Raw genomic sequence first — 15631 nt, 5'->3', positions numbered from 1 at the left:
AGAGCAGTACCGCTCACGGCCATACCACCCTGAAAAGGCCCGATCTCGTCCGATCTCGGAAGCCAAGGATGGTTCGGCCTGTTTAGTACCTGAATGGGAGACCGCTTGGGAATACCAGGTGCTGTGAGCATCATACCCCGCATCTTTTTCGACATTTCATGGGTGTCCATCTGCAAGTGCAGTACCGCTCACGGCCATACCACCCTGAAAAGGCCCGATCTCGCCCGATCTCGGCAGCCAAGCATGGTTCGGCCTGTTTAGTACCTGATTGGGAGACCGCTTGGGAATACCAGGTGCTGTGAGCATCATACCCCGCATCTTTTTCGACATTTCATGGGTGTCCATCTGCAAGTGCAGTACCGCTCACGGCCATACCACCCTGAAAAGGCCCGATCCCGCCCGATCTCGGCAGCCAAGCATGGTTCGGCCTGTTTAGTACCTGATTGGGAGACCGCTTGGGAATACAAGGTCCTGTGAGCATCATACCCCGCATCTTATTCGACATTTCATGGGTGTCCATCTGCAAGAGCAGTACCGCTCACGGCCATACCACCCTGATAAGGCCCGATCTCGCCCGATCTCGTCCGATCTCGGAAGCCAAGCATGGTTCGGCCTGTTTAGTACCTGATTGGGAGACCGCTTGGGAATATCAGGTGCTGTGAGCATCTTGCCCCGCATCTTTTTCGACATTTCATGGGTGTCCATCTGCAAGAGCAGTACCCCTCACGGCCATACCACCCTGATAAGGCCCGATCTCGCCCGATCTCGTCCGATCTCGGAAGCCAAGCATAGTTGGCCTGGTTAGTACCTGATTGGGAGACCGCTTGTGAATACCAGGTGCTGTGAGCATCATACCCCGCATCTTTTTCGACATTTCATGGGTGTCCATCTGCAAGAGCAGTACCGCTCACAGCCATACCACCCTGAAAAGGCCCGATCTCGTCCGATCTCGGAAGCCAAGCATTATTCGGCCTGGTTAGTACCTGATTGGGAGACCGCTTGGGAATACCAGGTGCTGTGAGAACCATGCCCCGCATCTTTTTCGACATTTCATGGGTGTCCATCTGCTAGTGCAGTACCGCTCACGGCCATACCACCCTGAAAAGGCCCGATCTCGTCCGATCTCGGAAGCCAAGCATGGTTCAGCCTGGTTAGTACCTGATTGGGAGACCGCTTGGGAATACCAGGTGCTGTGAGCATCATACCCCGCATCTTTTTCGACATTTCATGGGTGTCCATCTGCAAGAGCAGTACCGCTCACGGCCATACCACCCTGAAAAGGCCCGACCTCGCCCGATCTCGTCCGATCTCGGAAGCCGAGCATGGTTCGGCCTGTTTAGTACCTGATTGGGGGACCGCTTGGGAATACCAGGTGCTGTGAGCATCATACCCTGCATCTTTTTCGACATTTCATGGGTGTCCATCTGCTAGTGCAGTACCGCTCACGGCCATACCACCCTGAAAAGGCCCGATCTCGTCCGATCTCGTCCGATCTCGGCAGCCAAGCATGGTTCGGCCTGGTTAGTACCTGATTGGGAGACTGCTTGGGAATACCAGGTGCTGTGAGCATCTTGCCCCGCATCTTTTTCGACATTTCATGGGTGTCCATCTGCAAGAGCAGTACCGCTCACGGCCATACCACCCTGAAAAGGCCCGATCTCGTCCGATCTCGGAAGCCAAGCATTGTTCGGCCTGTTTAGTACCTGATTGGGAGACCGCTTGGGAATACCAGGTGCTGTGAGCATCTTGCCCCGCATCTTTTTCGACATTTCATGGATGTCCATCTGCAAGAGCAGTACCGCTCACGGCCATACCACCCTGAAAAGGCCCGATCTCGTCCGATCTCGGAAGCCAAGGATGGTTCGGCCTGTTTAGTACCTGAATGGGAGACCGCTTGGGAATACCAGGTGCTGTGAGCATCATACCCCGCATCTTTTTCGACATTTCATGGGTGTCCATCTGCAAGTGCAGTACCGCTCACGGCCATACCACCCTGAAAAGGCCCGATCTCGCCCGATCTCGGCAGCCAAGCATGGTTCGGCCTGTTTAGTACCTGATTGGGAGACCGCTTGGGAATACCAGGTGCTGTGAGCATCATACCCCGCATCTTTTTCGACATTTCATGGGTGTCCATCTGCAAGTGCAGTACCGCTCACGGCCATACCACCCTGAAAAGGCCCGATCCCGCCCGATCTCGGCAGCCAAGCATGGTTCGGCCTGTTTAGTACCTGATTGGGAGACCGCTTGGGAATACAAGGTCCTGTGAGCATCATACCCCGCATCTTATTCGACATTTCATGGGTGTCCATCTGCAAGAGCAGTACCGCTCACGGCCATACCACCCTGATAAGGCCCGATCTCGCCCGATCTCGTCCGATCTCGGAAGCCAAGCATGGTTCGGCCTGTTTAGTACCTGATTGGGAGACCGCTTGGGAATATCAGGTGCTGTGAGCATCTTGCCCCGCATCTTTTTCGACATTTCATGGGTGTCCATCTGCAAGAGCAGTACCCCTCACGGCCATACCACCCTGATAAGGCCCGATCTCGCCCGATCTCGTCCGATCTCGGAAGCCAAGCATAGTTGGCCTGGTTAGTACCTGATTGGGAGACCGCTTGTGAATACCAGGTGCTGTGAGCATCATACCCCGCATCTTTTTCGACATTTCATGGGTGTCCATCTGCAAGAGCAGTACCGCTCACAGCCATACCACCCTGAAAAGGCCCGATCTCGTCCGATCTCGGAAGCCAAGCATTATTCGGCCTGGTTAGTACCTGATTGGGAGACCGCTTGGGAATACCAGGTGCTGTGAGAACCATGCCCCGCATCTTTTTCGACATTTCATGGGTGTCCATCTGCTAGTGCAGTACCGCTCACGGCCATACCACCCTGAAAAGGCCCGATCTCGTCCGATCTCGGAAGCCAAGCATGGTTCAGCCTGGTTAGTACCTGATTGGGAGACCGCTTGGGAATACCAGGTGCTGTGAGCATCATACCCCGCATCTTTTTCGACATTTCATGGGTGTCCATCTGCAAGAGCAGTACCGCTCACGGCCATACCACCCTGAAAAGGCCCGACCTCGCCCGATCTCGTCCGATCTCGGAAGCCGAGCATGGTTCGGCCTGTTTAGTACCTGATTGGGGGACCGCTTGGGAATACCAGGTGCTGTGAGCATCATACCCTGCATCTTTTTCGACATTTCATGGGTGTCCATCTGCTAGTGCAGTACCGCTCACGGCCATACCACCCTGAAAAGGCCCGATCTCGTCCGATCTCGTCCGATCTCGGCAGCCAAGCATGGTTCGGCCTGGTTAGTACCTGATTGGGAGACCGCTTGGGAATACCAGGTGCTGTGAGCATCATACCCCGCATCTTTTTCGACATTTCATGGGTGTCCATCTGCTAGTGCAGTACTGCTCACGGCCATACCACCCTGAAAAGGCCCGATCTCGTCCGATTTCGGAAGCCAAGCATGGATCGGCCTGTTTAGTACCTGATCGGGAGACCGCTTGGGAATACCAGGTGCTGTGAGCATCATACCCCGCATCTTTTTGGACATTTCATGGGTGTCCATCTGCAGGAGCAGTACCGCTCACGGCCATACCACCCTGAAAAGGCCCGATCTCGTCCGTTCTCGGAAACCAAGCATGGTTCGGCCTGGTTAGTACCTGATTGGGAGACCGCTTGGGAATACCAGGTGCTGTGAGCATCATACCCTGCATCTTTTTCGACATTTCATGGGTGTCCATCTGCAAGAGCAGTACCGCTCACGGCCATACCACCCTGAAAAGGCCCGATCTCGTCTGATCTCGGAAGCCAAGCATGGTTCGGCCTGGTTAGTACCTGGTTGGGAGACCGCTTGGGAATACCAGGTGCTGTGAGCATCATACCCCGCATCTTTTTCGAGATTTCATGGGTGTCCATCTGCTAGTGCAGTACCGCTCACGGCCATACCACCCTGAAAAGGCCCGATCTCGTCCGATCTCGGAAGCCAAGCATGGTTCGGCCTGTTTAGTACCTGATTGGGAGACCGCTTGGGAATACCAGGTGCTGTGAGCATCATACCCCGCATCTTTTTCGACATTTCATGGGTGTCCATCTGCAAGAGCAGTACCGCTCACGGCCATACCACCCTGAAAAAGCCCGATTTCGTCCGATCTCGGAAGCCAAGCATGGTTCGGCCTGGTTAGTACCTGATTGGGAGACCGCTTGGGAATACCAGGTGCTGTGAGCATCATACCCCGCATCTTTTTCGACATTTCATGGGTGTCCATCTGCTAGTGCAGTACCGCTCACGGCCATACCACCCTGTAAAGGCCCGATCTCGTCCGATCTCGTCCGATCTCGGCAGCCAAGCATCGTTCGGCCTGGTTAGTACCTGATTGGGAGACCGCTTGGGAATACCAGGTGCTGTGAGCATCATACCCCGCATCTTTTTCGACATTTCATGGGTGTCCATCTGCAAGAGCAGTACCGCTCACGGCCATACCACCCTGAAAAGGCCCGACCTCGCCCGATCTCGTCCGATCTCGGAAGCCGAGCATGGTTCGGCCTGTTTAGTACCTGATTGGGGGACCGCTTGGGAATACCAGGTGCTGTGAGCATCATACCCTGCATCTTTTTCGACATTTCATGGGTGTCCATCTGCTAGTGCAGTACCGCTCACAGCCATACCACCCTGAAAAGGCCCGATCTCGTCCGATCTCGTCCGATCTCGGCAGCCAAGCATGGTTCGGCCTGGTTAGTACCTGATTGGGAGACCGCTTGGGAATACCAGGTGCTGTGAGCATCATACCCCGCATCTTTTTCGACATTTCATGGGTGTCCATCTGCTAGTGCAGTACTGCTCACGGCCATACCACCCTGAAAAGGCCCGATCTCGTCCGATTTCGGAAGCCAAGCATGGATCGGCCTGTTTAGTACCTGATCGGGAGACCGCTTGGGAATACCAGGTGCTGTGAGCATCATACCCCGCATCTTTTTGGACATTTCATGGGTGTCCATCTGCAGGAGCAGTACCGCTCACGGCCATACCACCCTGAAAAGGCCCGATCTCGTCCGTTCTCGGAAACCAAGCATGGTTCGGCCTGGTTAGTACCTGATTGGGAGACCGCTTGGGAATACCAGGTGCTGTGAGCATCATACCCTGCATCTTTTTCGACATTTCATGGGTGTCCATCTGCAAGAGCAGTACCGCTCACGGCCATACCACCCTGAAAAGGCCCGATCTCGTCTGATCTCGGAAGCCAAGCATGGTTCGGCCTGGTTAGTACCTGGTTGGGAGACCGCTTGGGAATACCAGGTGCTGTGAGCATCATACCCTGCATCTTTTTCGACATTTCATGGGTGTCCATCTGCTAGTGCAGTACCGCTCACGGCCATACCACCCTGAAAAGGCCCGATCTCGTCCGATCTCGGCAGCCAAGCATGGTTCGGCCTGTTTAGTACCTGATTGGGAGACCGCTTGGGAATACCAGGTGCTGTGAGCATCATACCCCGCATCTTTTTCGACATTTCATGGGTGTCCATCTGCAAGAGCAGTACCGCTCACGGCCATACCACCCTGAAAAAGCCCGATTTCGTCCGATCTCGGAAGCCAAGCATGGTTCGGCCTGGTTAGTACCTGATTGGGAGACCGCTTGGGAATACCAGGTGCTGTGAGCATCATACCCCGCATCTTTTTCGACATTTCATGGGTGTCCATCTGCTAGTGCAGTACCGCTCACGGCCATACCACCCTGTAAAGGCCCGATCTCGTCCGATCTCGTCCGATCTCGGCAGCCAAGCATCGTTCGGCCTGGTTAGTACCTGATTGGGAGACCGCTTGGGAATACCAGGTGCTGTGAGCATCATACCCTGCATCTTTTTCGACATTTCATGGGTGTCCATCTGCAAGAGCAGTACCGCTCACAGCCATACCACCCTGAAAAGGCCCGATCTCGCCCGATCTTGGAAGCCAAGCATCGTTCGGCCTGGTTAGTACCTGATTGGGAGACCGCTTGGGAATACCAGGTGCTGTGGGCATCATACCCCGCATCTTTTTCGACATTTCATGGGTGTCCATCTGCTAGTGCAGTACCGCTCACGGCCATACCACCCTGAAAAGGCCCGATCTCGTCCGATCTCGGCAGCCAAGCATGGTTCGGCCTGTTTAGTACCTGATTGGGAGACCGCTTCGGAATACCAGGTGCTGTGAGCATCATACCCCGCATCTTTTTCGACATTTCATGGGTGTCCATCTGCTAGTGCAGTACCGCTCACGGCCATACCACCCTGAAAAGGCCCGATCTCGTCCGATCTCGGGAGCCAAGCATGGTTCGGCCTGGTTAGTACCTGATTGGGAGACCGCTTGGGAATACCAGGTGCTCTGAGCATCATACCCAGCATCTTTTTCGACATTTCATGGGTGTCCATCTGCAAGAGCAGTACCGCTCACGGCCATACCACCCTGAAAAGGCCCGATCTCGTCCGATCTCGGAAGCCACGCATGGTTCGGCCTGGTTAGTACCTGATTGGGAGACCGCTTGGGAATACCAGGTGCTGTGAGCATCATACCCCGCATCTTTTTCGACATTTCATGGGTGTCCATCTGCAAGAGCAGTACCGCTCACGGCCATACCACCCTGAAAAGGCCCGATCTCGTCCGATCTCGGGAGCCAAGCATGGTTCGGCCTGGTTAGTACCTGATTGGGAGACCGCTTGGGAATACCAGGTGCTGTGAGCATCATACCCAGCATCTTTTTCGACATTTCATGGGTGTCCATCTGCAAGAGCAGTACCGCTCACGGCCATACCACCCTGAAAAGGCCCGATCTCGTCCGATCTCGGAAGCCAAGCATGGTTCGGCCTGGTTAGTACCTGATTGGGAGACCGCTTGGGAATACCAGGTGCTGTAAGCATCATACTCAGCATCTTTTTCGACATTTCATGGGGGTCCATCTGCAAGAGCAGTACCGCTCACCGCCATACCACCCTGAAAAGGCCCGATCTCGTCCGATCTCGGAAGCCACGCATGGTTCGGCCTGTTTAGTACCTGATTGGGATACCGCTTGGGAATACCAGGTGCTGTGAGCATCATACCCCGCATCTTTTTCGACATTTCATGGGTGTCCATCTGCTAGTGCAGTACCGCTCACGGCCATACCACCCTGAAAAGGCCCGATCTCGTCCGATCTCGGCAGCCAAGCATGGTTCGGCCTGTTTAGTACCTGATTGGGAGACCGCTTGGGAATACCAGGTGCTGTGAGCATCATACCCCGCATCTTTTTCGACATTTCATGGGTGTCCATCTGCAAGAGCAGTACCGCTCACGGCCATACCACCCTGAAAAAGCCCGATTTCGTCCGATCTCGGAAGCCAAGCATGGTTCGGCCTGGTTAGTACCTGATTGGGAGACTGCTTGGGAATACCAGGTGCTGTGAGCATCATACCCCGCATCTTTTTCGACATTTCATGGGTGTCCATCTGCTAGTGCAGTACCGCTCACGGCCATACCACCCTGTAAAGGCCCGATCTCGTCCGATCTCGTCCGATCTCGGCAGCCAAGCATCGTTCGGCCTGGTTAGTACCTGATTGGGAGACCGCTTGGGAATACCAGGTGCTGTGAGCATCATACCCCGCATCTTTTTCGACATTTCATGGGTGTCCATCTGCAAGAGCAGTACCGCTCACGGCCATACCACCCTGAAAAGGCCCGACCTCGCCCGATCTCGTCCGATCTCGGAAGCCGAGCATGGTTCGGCCTGTTTAGTACCTGATTGGGGGACCGCTTGGGAATACCAGGTGCTGTGAGCATCATACCCTGCATCTTTTTCGACATTTCATGGGTGTCCATCTGCTAGTGCAGTACCGCTCACGGCCATACCACCCTGAAAAGGCCCGATCTCGTCCGATCTCGTCCGATCTCGGCAGCCAAGCATGGTTCGGCCTGGTTAGTACCTGATTGGGAGACCGCTTGGGAATACCAGGTGCTGTGAGCATCATACCCCGCATCTTTTTCGACATTTCATGGGTGTCCATCTGCTAGTGCAGTACTGCTCACGGCCATACCACCCTGAAAAGGCCCGATCTCGTCCGATTTCGGAAGCCAAGCATGGATCGGCCTGTTTAGTACCTGATCGGGAGACCGCTTGGGAATACCAGGTGCTGTGAGCATCATACCCCGCATCTTTTTGGACATTTCATGGGTGTCCATCTGCAGGAGCAGTACCGCTCACGGCCATACCACCCTGAAAAGGCCCGATCTCGTCCGTTCTCGGAAACCAAGCATGGTTCGGCCTGGTTAGTACCTGATTGGGAGACCGCTTGGGAATACCAGGTGCTGTGAGCATCATACCCTGCATCTTTTTCGACATTTCATGGGTGTCCATCTGCAAGAGCAGTACCGCTCACGGCCATACCACCCTGAAAAGGCCCGATCTCGTCTGATCTCGGAAGCCAAGCATGGTTCGGCCTGGTTAGTACCTGGTTGGGAGACCGCTTGGGAATACCAGGTGCTGTGAGCATCATACCCCGCATCTTTTTCGACATTTCATGGGTGTCCATCTGCTAGTGCAGTACCGCTCACGGCCATACCACCCTGAAAAGGCCCGATCTCGTCCGATCTCGGCAGCCAAGCATGGTTCGGCCTGTTTAGTACCTGATTGGGAGACCGCTTGGGAATACCAGGTGCTGTGAGCATCATACCCCGCATCTTTTTCGACATTTCATGGGTGTCCATCTGCAAGAGCAGTACCGCTCACGGCCATACCACCCTGAAAAAGCCCGATTTCGTCCGATCTCGGAAGCCAAGCATGGTTCGGCCTGGTTAGTACCTGATTGGGAGACCGCTTGGGAATACCAGGTGCTGTGAGCATCATACCCCGCATCTTTTTCGACATTTCATGGGTGTCCATCTGCTAGTGCAGTACCGCTCACGGCCATACCACCCTGTAAAGGCCCGATCTCGTCCGATCTCGTCCGATCTCGGCAGCCAAGCATCGTTCGGCCTGGTTAGTACCTGATTGGGAGACCGCTTGGGAATACCAGGTGCTGTGAGCATCATACCCTGCATCTTTTTCGACATTTCATGGGTGTCCATCTGCAAGAGCAGTACCGCTCACAGCCATACCACCCTGAAAAGGCCCGATCTCGCCCGATCTTGGAAGCCAAGCATCGTTCGGCCTGGTTAGTACCTGATTGGGAGACCGCTTGGGAATACCAGGTGCTGTGGGCATCATACCCCGCATCTTTTTCGACATTTCATGGGTGTCCATCTGCAAGAGCAGTACCGCTCACGGCCATACCACCCTGAAAAGGCCCGACCTCGCCCGATCTCGTCCGATCTCGGAAGCCGAGCATGGTTCGGCCTGTTTAGTACCTGATTGGGGGACCGCTTGGGAATTTCAGGTGCTGTGAGCATCATACCCCGCATCTTTTTCGACATTTCATGGGTGTCCATCTGCTAGTGCAGTACCGCTCACGGCCATACCACCCTGAAAAGGCCCGATCTCGTCCGATCTCGGAAGCCAAGCATGGTTCGGCCTGGTTGGTACCTGATTGGGAGACCGCTTGGGAATACCAGGTGCTGTGAGCATCATACCCCGCATCTTTTTCGACATTTCATGGGTGTCCATCTGCAAGAGCAGTACCGCTCACGGCCATACCACCCTGAAAAGACCCGATCTCGTCCGATCTCGGAAGCCAAGCATTGTTCGGCCTGGTTAGTACCTGATTGGGAGACCGCTTGGGAATACCAGGTTCTGTGAGCATCATACCCCGCATCTTTTTCAAAATTTCATGGGTGTCCATCTGCAAGAGCAGTACCGCTCACGGGCATACCACCCTGAAAAGGCCCGATCTCGTTCGATCTCGTCCGATCTCGGCAGCCAAGCATGGTTCGGCCTGGTTAGTACCTGATTGGGAGACCGCTTGGGAATACCAGGTGCTGTGAGCATCATACGCCGCATCTTTTTCGACATTTCATGGGTGTCCATCTGCAAGAGCAGTACCGCTCACGGCCATACCACCCTGTAAAGGCCCGATCTCGTCCGATCTCGTCCGATCTCGGCAGCCAAGCATCGTTCGGCCTGGTTAGTACCTGATTGGGAGACCGCTTGGGAATACCAGGTGCTGTGAGCATCATACCCTGCATCTTTTTCGACATTTCATGGGTGTCCATCTGCAAGAGCAGTACCGCTCACAGCCATACCACCCTGAAAAGGCCCGATCTCGCCCGATCTTGGAAGCCAAGCATCGTTCGGCCTGGTTAGTACCTGATTGGGAGACCGCTTGGGAATACCAGGTGCTGTGGGCATCATACCCCGCATCTTTTTCGACATTTCATGGGTGTCCATCTGCTAGTGCAGTACCGCTCACGGCCATACCACCCTGAAAAGGCCCGATCTCGTCCGATCTCGGCAGCCAAGCATGGTTCGGCCTGTTTAGTACCTGATTGGGAGACCGCTTCGGAATACCAGGTGCTGTGAGCATCATACCCCGCATCTTTTTCGACATTTCATGGGTGTCCATCTGCTAGTGCAGTACCGCTCACGGCCATACCACCCTGAAAAGGCCCGATCTCGTCCGATCTCGGAAGCCAAGCATGGTTCGGCCTGTTTAGTACCTGATTGGGAGACCGCTTGGGAATACCAGGTGCTGTGAGCATCATACCCCGCATCTTTTTCGACATTTCATGGGTGTCCATCTGCTAGTGCAGTACCGCTCACGGCCATACCACCCTGAAAAGGCCCGATCTCGTCCGATCTCGGGAGCCAAGCATGGTTCGGCCTGGTTAGTACCTGATTGGGAGACCGCTTGGGAATACCAGGTGCTGTGAGCATCATACCCAGCATCTTTTTCGACATTTCATGGGTGTCCATCTGCAAGAGCAGTACCGCTCACGGCCATACCACCCTGAAAAGGCCCGATCTCGTCCGATCTCGGAAGCCACGCATGGTTCGGCCTGGTTAGTACCTGATTGGGAGACCGCTTGGGAATACCAGGTGCTGTGAGCATCATACCCCGCATCTTTTTCGACATTTCATGGGTGTCCATCTGCAAGAGCAGTACCGCTCACGGCCATACCACCCTGAAAAGGCCCGATCTCGTCCGATCTCGGGAGCCAAGCATGGTTCGGCCTGGTTAGTACCTGATTGGGAGACCGCTTGGGAATACCAGGTGCTGTGAGCATCATACCCAGCATCTTTTTCGACATTTCATGGGTGTCCATCTGCAAGAGCAGTACCGCTCACGGCCATACCACCCTGAAAAGGCCCGATCTCGTCCGATCTCGGAAGCCAAGCATGGTTCGGCCTGGTTAGTACCTGTTTGGGAGACCGCTTGGGAATACCAGGTGCTGTAAGCATCATACTCAGCATCTTTTTCGACATTTCATGGGGGTCCATCTGCAAGAGCAGTACCGCTCACCGCCATACCACCCTGAAAAGGCCCGATCTCGTCCGATCTCGGAAGCCACGCATGGTTCGGCCTGTTTAGTACCTGATTGGGATACCGCTTGGGAATACCAGGTGCTGTGAGCATCATACCCCGCATCTTTTTCGAGATTTCATGGGTGTCCATCTGCTAGTGCAGTACCGCTCACGGCCATACCACCCTGAAAAGGCCCAATCTCGTCCGATCTCGGAAGCCAAGCATGGTTCGGCCTGGTTAGTACCTAATTGGGAGACCGCTTGGGAATACCAGGTGCTGTAAGCGTCATACCCAGCATCTTTTTCGACATTTCATGGGTGTCCATCTGCAAGAGCAGTACCGCTCACGGCCATACCACCCTGAAAAGGCCCGATCTCGTCCGATCTCGGAAGCCACGCATGGTTCGGCCTGTTTAGTACCTGATTGGGAGACCGCTTGGGAATACCAGGTGCTGTGAGCATCATACCCCGCATCTTTTTCGAGATTTCATGGGTGTCCATCTGCTAGTGCAGTACCGCTCACGGCCATACCACCCTGAAAAGGCCCGATCTCGTCCGATCTCGGCAGCCAAGCATGGTTCGGCCTGTTTAGTACCTGATTAGGAGACCGCTTGGGAATACCAGGTGCTGTGAGCATCATACCCCGCATCTTTTTCGACATTTCATGGGTGTCCATCTGCTAGTGCAGTACTGCTCACGGCCATACCACCCTGATAAGGCCCGATCTCGTCTGATCTCAGAAGCCAAGCATGGTTCGGCCTGTTTAGTACCTGATTGGGAGACCGCTTGGGAATACCAGGTGCTGTGAGCATCATACCCCGCATCTTTTTCGACATTTCATGGGTGTCCATCTGCAAGAGCAGTAACGCTCACGGCCATACCACCCTGAAAAGGCCCGATCTCGTCCGATCTCGTCCGATCTCGGCAGCCAAGCATTGTTCGGCCTGGTTAGTACCTGATTGGGAGACCGCTTGGGAATACCAGGTGCTGTGAGCATCATACCCCGCATCTTTTTCGACATTTCATGGGTGTCCATCTGCTAGTGCAGTACCGCTCACGGCCATACCACCCTGAAAAGGCCCGATCTCGTCCGATCTCGGAAGCCAAGCATGGTTCGGCCTGTTTAGTACCTGATTGGGAGACCGCTTGGGAATATCAGGTACTTTGAGCATCATACCCCGCATCTTTTTCGACATTTCATGGGTGTCCATCTGCTATTGCAGTACCGCTCACGGCCATACCACCCTGAAAAGGCCCGATCTCGCCCGATCTCGGCAGCCAAGCATGGTTCGGCCTGTTTAGTACCTGATTGGGAGACCGCTTGGGAATACAAGGTCCTGTGAGCATCATACCCCGCATCTTATTCGACATTTCATGGGTGTCCATCTGCAAGAGCAGTACCGCTCACGGCCATACCACCCTGATAAGGCCCGATCTCGCCCGATCTCGTCCGATCTCGGCAGCCAAGCATGGTTCGGCCTGGTTAGTACCTGATTGGGAGACCGCTTGGGAATACCAGGTGCTGTGAGCATCATACCCCGCATCTTTTTCGACATTTCATGGGTGTCCATCTGCTAGTACAGTACCGCTCACGGCCATGCCACCCTGAAAAGGCCCGATCTCGTCCGATCTCGGCAGCCAAGCATGGTTCGGCCTGGTTAGTACCTGATTGGGAGACCGCTTGGGAATAGCAGGTGCTGTGAGCATCATACCCCGCATCTTTTTCGACATTTCATGGGTGTCCATCTGCTAGTGCAGTACCGCTCACGGCCATACCACCCTGAAAAGGCCCGATCTCGCCCGCTCTCGTCCGATCTCGGCAGCCAAGCATGGTTTGGCCTGGTTAGTACCTGATTGGGAGACCGCTTGGGAATACCAGGTGCTGTGAGCATCATACCCCGCATCTTTTTCGACATTTCATGGGTGTCCATCTGCTAGTACAGTACCGCTCACGGCCATACCACCCTGAAAAGGCCCGATCTCGTCCGATATCGGAGGCCAAGCATGGTTCGGCCTGGTCAGTACCTGATTGGGAGACCGCTTGGGAATACCAGGTGCTGTGAGCATCATACCCCGCATCTTTTTCGACATTTCATGGGTGTCCATCTGCAAGAGCAGTACCGCTCATGGCCATACCACCCTGATAAGGCCCGATCTCGCCCGATTTTGTCCGATCTCGGCAGCCAAGCAAGTTCGGGCTGGTTAGTACCTGATTGGGAGACCGCTTGGGAATACCAGGCGCTGTGAGCATCATACCCCGTATCTTTTTCGACATTTCATGGGTGTCCATCTGCAAGAGCAGTACCGCTCATGGCCATACCACCCTGAAAAGGCCCGATCTCGCCCGATCTCGGAAGCCAAGCATGGTTCAGCCTGGTTAGTACCTGATTGGGAGACCGCTTGGGAATACCAGGTGCTGTGAGCATCATACCCCGCATCTTTTTCGACATTTCATGGGTGTCCATCTGCAAGAGCAGTACCGCTCACAGCCATACCACCCTGAAAAGGCCCGATCTCGCCCGATCTTGTCCGATCTCGGCAGCCAAGCATGGTTCGGCCTGGTTAGTACCTGATTGGGAGACTGCTTGGGAATACCAGGTGCTGTGAGCATCTTGCCCCGCATCTTTTTCGACATTTCATGGGTGTCCATCTGCAAGAGCAGTACCGCTCACGGCCATACCACCCTGAAAAGGCCCGATCTCGTCCGATCTCGGAAGCCAAGCATTGTTCGGCCTGTTTAGTACCTGATTGGGAGACCGCTTGGGAATACCAGGTGCTGTGAGCATCTTGCCCCGCATCTTTTTCGACATTTCATGGATGTCCATCTGCAAGAGCAGTACCGCTCACGGCCATACCACCCTGAAAAGGCCCGATCTCGTCCGATCTCGGAAGCCAAGGATGGTTCGGCCTGTTTAGTACCTGAATGGGAGACCGCTTGGGAATACCAGGTGCTGTGAGCATCATACCCCGCATCTTTTTCGACATTTCATGGGTGTCCATCTGCAAGTGCAGTACCGCTCACGGCCATACCACCCTGAAAAGGCCCGATCTCGCCCGATCTCGGCAGCCAAGCATGGTTCGGCCTGTTTAGTACCTGATTGGGAGACCGCTTGGGAATACCAGGTGCTGTGAGCATCATACCCCGCATCTTTTTCGACATTTCATGGGTGTCCATCTGCAAGTGCAGTACCGCTCACGGCCATACCACCCTGAAAAGGCCCGATCCCGCCCGATCTCGGCAGCCAAGCATGGTTCGGCCTGTTTAGTACCTGATTGGGAGACCGCTTGGGAATACAAGGTCCTGTGAGCATCATACCCCGCATCTTATTCGACATTTCATGGGTGTCCATCTGCAAGAGCAGTACCGCTCACGGCCATACCACCCTGATAAGGCCCGATCTCGCCCGATCTCGTCCGATCTCGGAAGCCAAGCATGGTTCGGCCTGTTTAGTACCTGATTGGGAGACCGCTTGGGAATATCAGGTGCTGTGAGCATCTTGCCCCGCATCTTTTTCGACATTTCATGGGTGTCCATCTGCAAGAGCAGTACCCCTCACGGCCATACCACCCTGATAAGGCCCGATCTCGCCCGATCTCGTCCGATCTCGGAAGCCAAGCATAGTTGGCCTGGTTAGTACCTGATTGGGAGACCGCTTGTGAATACCAGGTGCTGTGAGCATCATACCCCGCATCTTTTTCGACATTTCATGGGTGTCCATCTGCAAGAGCAGTACCGCTCACAGCCATACCACCCTGAAAAGGCCCGATCTCGTCCGATCTCGGAAGCCAAGCATTATTCGGCCTGGTTAGTACCTGATTGGGAGACCGCTTGGGAATACCAGGTGCTGTGAGAACCATGCCCCGCATCTTTTTCGACATTTCATGGGTGTCCATCTGCTAGTGCAGTACCGCTCACGGCCATACCACCCTGAAAAGGCCCGATCTCGTCCGATCTCGGAAGCCAAGCATGGTTCAGCCTGGTTAGTACCTGATTGGGAGACCGCTTGGGAATACCAGGTGCTGTGAGCATCATACCCCGCATCTTTTTCGACATTTCATGGGTGTCCATCTGCAAGAGCAGTACCGCTCACGGCCATACCACCCTGAAAAGGCCCGACCTCGCCCGATCTCGTCCGATCTCGGAAGCCGAGCATGGTTCGGCCTGTTTAGTACCTGATTGGGGGACCGCTTGGGAATACCAGGTGCTGTGAGCATCATACCCTG

General features: G+C 54.7%; 84 pseudogenes; all 84 read left to right on the top strand.

Annotated features, from left to right (window-relative positions):
• The first annotated feature begins 11 nt into the window (after nt 1–11).
• On the top strand, nt 12–130 carry LOC144190032 (5S ribosomal RNA; annotated as a pseudogene).
• Nucleotides 131–186: 56 nt separating this feature from the next.
• Nucleotides 187–305, top strand: LOC144191308 (5S ribosomal RNA; annotated as a pseudogene).
• A 56-nt stretch (nt 306–361) lies between these two features.
• On the top strand, nt 362–480 carry LOC144185540 (5S ribosomal RNA; annotated as a pseudogene).
• A 56-nt stretch (nt 481–536) lies between these two features.
• LOC144183260 (5S ribosomal RNA) lies at nt 537–665 on the top strand (annotated as a pseudogene).
• A 240-nt stretch (nt 666–905) lies between these two features.
• On the top strand, nt 906–1024 carry LOC144183856 (5S ribosomal RNA; annotated as a pseudogene).
• Nucleotides 1025–1080: 56 nt separating this feature from the next.
• On the top strand, nt 1081–1199 carry LOC144189378 (5S ribosomal RNA; annotated as a pseudogene).
• Nucleotides 1200–1255: 56 nt separating this feature from the next.
• On the top strand, nt 1256–1384 carry LOC144185659 (5S ribosomal RNA; annotated as a pseudogene).
• Nucleotides 1385–1440: 56 nt separating this feature from the next.
• On the top strand, nt 1441–1569 carry LOC144184843 (5S ribosomal RNA; annotated as a pseudogene).
• Nucleotides 1570–1625: 56 nt separating this feature from the next.
• LOC144190472 (5S ribosomal RNA) lies at nt 1626–1744 on the top strand (annotated as a pseudogene).
• A 56-nt stretch (nt 1745–1800) lies between these two features.
• Nucleotides 1801–1919, top strand: LOC144190030 (5S ribosomal RNA; annotated as a pseudogene).
• A 56-nt stretch (nt 1920–1975) lies between these two features.
• Nucleotides 1976–2094, top strand: LOC144191307 (5S ribosomal RNA; annotated as a pseudogene).
• Nucleotides 2095–2150: 56 nt separating this feature from the next.
• LOC144185538 (5S ribosomal RNA) lies at nt 2151–2269 on the top strand (annotated as a pseudogene).
• Nucleotides 2270–2325: 56 nt separating this feature from the next.
• On the top strand, nt 2326–2454 carry LOC144183258 (5S ribosomal RNA; annotated as a pseudogene).
• A 240-nt stretch (nt 2455–2694) lies between these two features.
• On the top strand, nt 2695–2813 carry LOC144183854 (5S ribosomal RNA; annotated as a pseudogene).
• A 56-nt stretch (nt 2814–2869) lies between these two features.
• LOC144189377 (5S ribosomal RNA) lies at nt 2870–2988 on the top strand (annotated as a pseudogene).
• A 56-nt stretch (nt 2989–3044) lies between these two features.
• LOC144185658 (5S ribosomal RNA) lies at nt 3045–3173 on the top strand (annotated as a pseudogene).
• A 56-nt stretch (nt 3174–3229) lies between these two features.
• On the top strand, nt 3230–3358 carry LOC144182948 (5S ribosomal RNA; annotated as a pseudogene).
• Nucleotides 3359–3414: 56 nt separating this feature from the next.
• LOC144182737 (5S ribosomal RNA) lies at nt 3415–3533 on the top strand (annotated as a pseudogene).
• Nucleotides 3534–3589: 56 nt separating this feature from the next.
• Nucleotides 3590–3708, top strand: LOC144188326 (5S ribosomal RNA; annotated as a pseudogene).
• A 56-nt stretch (nt 3709–3764) lies between these two features.
• Nucleotides 3765–3883, top strand: LOC144188592 (5S ribosomal RNA; annotated as a pseudogene).
• A 56-nt stretch (nt 3884–3939) lies between these two features.
• On the top strand, nt 3940–4058 carry LOC144187638 (5S ribosomal RNA; annotated as a pseudogene).
• Nucleotides 4059–4114: 56 nt separating this feature from the next.
• On the top strand, nt 4115–4233 carry LOC144187270 (5S ribosomal RNA; annotated as a pseudogene).
• Nucleotides 4234–4289: 56 nt separating this feature from the next.
• Nucleotides 4290–4418, top strand: LOC144186145 (5S ribosomal RNA; annotated as a pseudogene).
• A 56-nt stretch (nt 4419–4474) lies between these two features.
• LOC144185657 (5S ribosomal RNA) lies at nt 4475–4603 on the top strand (annotated as a pseudogene).
• Nucleotides 4604–4659: 56 nt separating this feature from the next.
• On the top strand, nt 4660–4788 carry LOC144183203 (5S ribosomal RNA; annotated as a pseudogene).
• A 56-nt stretch (nt 4789–4844) lies between these two features.
• On the top strand, nt 4845–4963 carry LOC144182736 (5S ribosomal RNA; annotated as a pseudogene).
• Nucleotides 4964–5019: 56 nt separating this feature from the next.
• LOC144188325 (5S ribosomal RNA) lies at nt 5020–5138 on the top strand (annotated as a pseudogene).
• A 56-nt stretch (nt 5139–5194) lies between these two features.
• On the top strand, nt 5195–5313 carry LOC144188581 (5S ribosomal RNA; annotated as a pseudogene).
• Nucleotides 5314–5369: 56 nt separating this feature from the next.
• Nucleotides 5370–5488, top strand: LOC144188824 (5S ribosomal RNA; annotated as a pseudogene).
• Nucleotides 5489–5544: 56 nt separating this feature from the next.
• LOC144187269 (5S ribosomal RNA) lies at nt 5545–5663 on the top strand (annotated as a pseudogene).
• Nucleotides 5664–5719: 56 nt separating this feature from the next.
• On the top strand, nt 5720–5848 carry LOC144186144 (5S ribosomal RNA; annotated as a pseudogene).
• Nucleotides 5849–5904: 56 nt separating this feature from the next.
• On the top strand, nt 5905–6023 carry LOC144184781 (5S ribosomal RNA; annotated as a pseudogene).
• Nucleotides 6024–6079: 56 nt separating this feature from the next.
• LOC144190884 (5S ribosomal RNA) lies at nt 6080–6198 on the top strand (annotated as a pseudogene).
• Nucleotides 6199–6254: 56 nt separating this feature from the next.
• On the top strand, nt 6255–6373 carry LOC144191862 (5S ribosomal RNA; annotated as a pseudogene).
• A 56-nt stretch (nt 6374–6429) lies between these two features.
• Nucleotides 6430–6548, top strand: LOC144189492 (5S ribosomal RNA; annotated as a pseudogene).
• A 56-nt stretch (nt 6549–6604) lies between these two features.
• LOC144187991 (5S ribosomal RNA) lies at nt 6605–6723 on the top strand (annotated as a pseudogene).
• A 56-nt stretch (nt 6724–6779) lies between these two features.
• LOC144188105 (5S ribosomal RNA) lies at nt 6780–6898 on the top strand (annotated as a pseudogene).
• Nucleotides 6899–6954: 56 nt separating this feature from the next.
• On the top strand, nt 6955–7073 carry LOC144185095 (5S ribosomal RNA; annotated as a pseudogene).
• A 56-nt stretch (nt 7074–7129) lies between these two features.
• LOC144188823 (5S ribosomal RNA) lies at nt 7130–7248 on the top strand (annotated as a pseudogene).
• A 56-nt stretch (nt 7249–7304) lies between these two features.
• Nucleotides 7305–7423, top strand: LOC144189387 (5S ribosomal RNA; annotated as a pseudogene).
• A 56-nt stretch (nt 7424–7479) lies between these two features.
• Nucleotides 7480–7608, top strand: LOC144186143 (5S ribosomal RNA; annotated as a pseudogene).
• A 56-nt stretch (nt 7609–7664) lies between these two features.
• LOC144185656 (5S ribosomal RNA) lies at nt 7665–7793 on the top strand (annotated as a pseudogene).
• A 56-nt stretch (nt 7794–7849) lies between these two features.
• On the top strand, nt 7850–7978 carry LOC144182947 (5S ribosomal RNA; annotated as a pseudogene).
• Nucleotides 7979–8034: 56 nt separating this feature from the next.
• Nucleotides 8035–8153, top strand: LOC144182735 (5S ribosomal RNA; annotated as a pseudogene).
• A 56-nt stretch (nt 8154–8209) lies between these two features.
• On the top strand, nt 8210–8328 carry LOC144188323 (5S ribosomal RNA; annotated as a pseudogene).
• A 56-nt stretch (nt 8329–8384) lies between these two features.
• On the top strand, nt 8385–8503 carry LOC144188569 (5S ribosomal RNA; annotated as a pseudogene).
• A 56-nt stretch (nt 8504–8559) lies between these two features.
• LOC144188822 (5S ribosomal RNA) lies at nt 8560–8678 on the top strand (annotated as a pseudogene).
• Nucleotides 8679–8734: 56 nt separating this feature from the next.
• LOC144187268 (5S ribosomal RNA) lies at nt 8735–8853 on the top strand (annotated as a pseudogene).
• Nucleotides 8854–8909: 56 nt separating this feature from the next.
• Nucleotides 8910–9038, top strand: LOC144186142 (5S ribosomal RNA; annotated as a pseudogene).
• Nucleotides 9039–9094: 56 nt separating this feature from the next.
• On the top strand, nt 9095–9213 carry LOC144184780 (5S ribosomal RNA; annotated as a pseudogene).
• Nucleotides 9214–9269: 56 nt separating this feature from the next.
• LOC144185766 (5S ribosomal RNA) lies at nt 9270–9398 on the top strand (annotated as a pseudogene).
• A 56-nt stretch (nt 9399–9454) lies between these two features.
• Nucleotides 9455–9573, top strand: LOC144187944 (5S ribosomal RNA; annotated as a pseudogene).
• Nucleotides 9574–9629: 56 nt separating this feature from the next.
• On the top strand, nt 9630–9748 carry LOC144190809 (5S ribosomal RNA; annotated as a pseudogene).
• Nucleotides 9749–9804: 56 nt separating this feature from the next.
• LOC144185837 (5S ribosomal RNA) lies at nt 9805–9933 on the top strand (annotated as a pseudogene).
• A 56-nt stretch (nt 9934–9989) lies between these two features.
• LOC144186141 (5S ribosomal RNA) lies at nt 9990–10118 on the top strand (annotated as a pseudogene).
• A 56-nt stretch (nt 10119–10174) lies between these two features.
• On the top strand, nt 10175–10293 carry LOC144184779 (5S ribosomal RNA; annotated as a pseudogene).
• A 56-nt stretch (nt 10294–10349) lies between these two features.
• On the top strand, nt 10350–10468 carry LOC144190882 (5S ribosomal RNA; annotated as a pseudogene).
• Nucleotides 10469–10524: 56 nt separating this feature from the next.
• Nucleotides 10525–10643, top strand: LOC144187637 (5S ribosomal RNA; annotated as a pseudogene).
• A 56-nt stretch (nt 10644–10699) lies between these two features.
• Nucleotides 10700–10818, top strand: LOC144187990 (5S ribosomal RNA; annotated as a pseudogene).
• A 56-nt stretch (nt 10819–10874) lies between these two features.
• LOC144189490 (5S ribosomal RNA) lies at nt 10875–10993 on the top strand (annotated as a pseudogene).
• Nucleotides 10994–11049: 56 nt separating this feature from the next.
• On the top strand, nt 11050–11168 carry LOC144187989 (5S ribosomal RNA; annotated as a pseudogene).
• Nucleotides 11169–11224: 56 nt separating this feature from the next.
• On the top strand, nt 11225–11343 carry LOC144188942 (5S ribosomal RNA; annotated as a pseudogene).
• A 56-nt stretch (nt 11344–11399) lies between these two features.
• Nucleotides 11400–11518, top strand: LOC144185094 (5S ribosomal RNA; annotated as a pseudogene).
• Nucleotides 11519–11574: 56 nt separating this feature from the next.
• Nucleotides 11575–11693, top strand: LOC144182363 (5S ribosomal RNA; annotated as a pseudogene).
• A 56-nt stretch (nt 11694–11749) lies between these two features.
• On the top strand, nt 11750–11868 carry LOC144191063 (5S ribosomal RNA; annotated as a pseudogene).
• Nucleotides 11869–11924: 56 nt separating this feature from the next.
• Nucleotides 11925–12043, top strand: LOC144191405 (5S ribosomal RNA; annotated as a pseudogene).
• A 56-nt stretch (nt 12044–12099) lies between these two features.
• LOC144191893 (5S ribosomal RNA) lies at nt 12100–12218 on the top strand (annotated as a pseudogene).
• Nucleotides 12219–12274: 56 nt separating this feature from the next.
• On the top strand, nt 12275–12403 carry LOC144185520 (5S ribosomal RNA; annotated as a pseudogene).
• A 56-nt stretch (nt 12404–12459) lies between these two features.
• LOC144182518 (5S ribosomal RNA) lies at nt 12460–12578 on the top strand (annotated as a pseudogene).
• Nucleotides 12579–12634: 56 nt separating this feature from the next.
• Nucleotides 12635–12753, top strand: LOC144186389 (5S ribosomal RNA; annotated as a pseudogene).
• Nucleotides 12754–12809: 56 nt separating this feature from the next.
• LOC144182669 (5S ribosomal RNA) lies at nt 12810–12938 on the top strand (annotated as a pseudogene).
• Nucleotides 12939–12994: 56 nt separating this feature from the next.
• On the top strand, nt 12995–13113 carry LOC144191116 (5S ribosomal RNA; annotated as a pseudogene).
• A 56-nt stretch (nt 13114–13169) lies between these two features.
• Nucleotides 13170–13298, top strand: LOC144183758 (5S ribosomal RNA; annotated as a pseudogene).
• Nucleotides 13299–13354: 56 nt separating this feature from the next.
• LOC144182225 (5S ribosomal RNA) lies at nt 13355–13473 on the top strand (annotated as a pseudogene).
• Nucleotides 13474–13713: 240 nt separating this feature from the next.
• LOC144182367 (5S ribosomal RNA) lies at nt 13714–13832 on the top strand (annotated as a pseudogene).
• Nucleotides 13833–13888: 56 nt separating this feature from the next.
• On the top strand, nt 13889–14017 carry LOC144185811 (5S ribosomal RNA; annotated as a pseudogene).
• Nucleotides 14018–14073: 56 nt separating this feature from the next.
• On the top strand, nt 14074–14192 carry LOC144190471 (5S ribosomal RNA; annotated as a pseudogene).
• Nucleotides 14193–14248: 56 nt separating this feature from the next.
• On the top strand, nt 14249–14367 carry LOC144190029 (5S ribosomal RNA; annotated as a pseudogene).
• A 56-nt stretch (nt 14368–14423) lies between these two features.
• LOC144191306 (5S ribosomal RNA) lies at nt 14424–14542 on the top strand (annotated as a pseudogene).
• Nucleotides 14543–14598: 56 nt separating this feature from the next.
• Nucleotides 14599–14717, top strand: LOC144185536 (5S ribosomal RNA; annotated as a pseudogene).
• Nucleotides 14718–14773: 56 nt separating this feature from the next.
• LOC144183257 (5S ribosomal RNA) lies at nt 14774–14902 on the top strand (annotated as a pseudogene).
• A 240-nt stretch (nt 14903–15142) lies between these two features.
• Nucleotides 15143–15261, top strand: LOC144183853 (5S ribosomal RNA; annotated as a pseudogene).
• Nucleotides 15262–15317: 56 nt separating this feature from the next.
• Nucleotides 15318–15436, top strand: LOC144189375 (5S ribosomal RNA; annotated as a pseudogene).
• A 56-nt stretch (nt 15437–15492) lies between these two features.
• LOC144185655 (5S ribosomal RNA) lies at nt 15493–15621 on the top strand (annotated as a pseudogene).
• Nucleotides 15622–15631: the final 10 nt, after the last annotated feature.

This window comes from Stigmatopora nigra, unplaced genomic scaffold (assembly GCF_051989575.1).
Source record: "Stigmatopora nigra isolate UIUO_SnigA unplaced genomic scaffold, RoL_Snig_1.1 HiC_scaffold_24, whole genome shotgun sequence".
NCBI classification, from domain to species: domain Eukaryota; kingdom Metazoa; phylum Chordata; class Actinopteri; order Syngnathiformes; family Syngnathidae; genus Stigmatopora; species Stigmatopora nigra.
The sequence above is the reverse complement of the archived record's forward strand: the minus strand, read 5'-3'. Positions and strand labels throughout refer to the sequence as shown.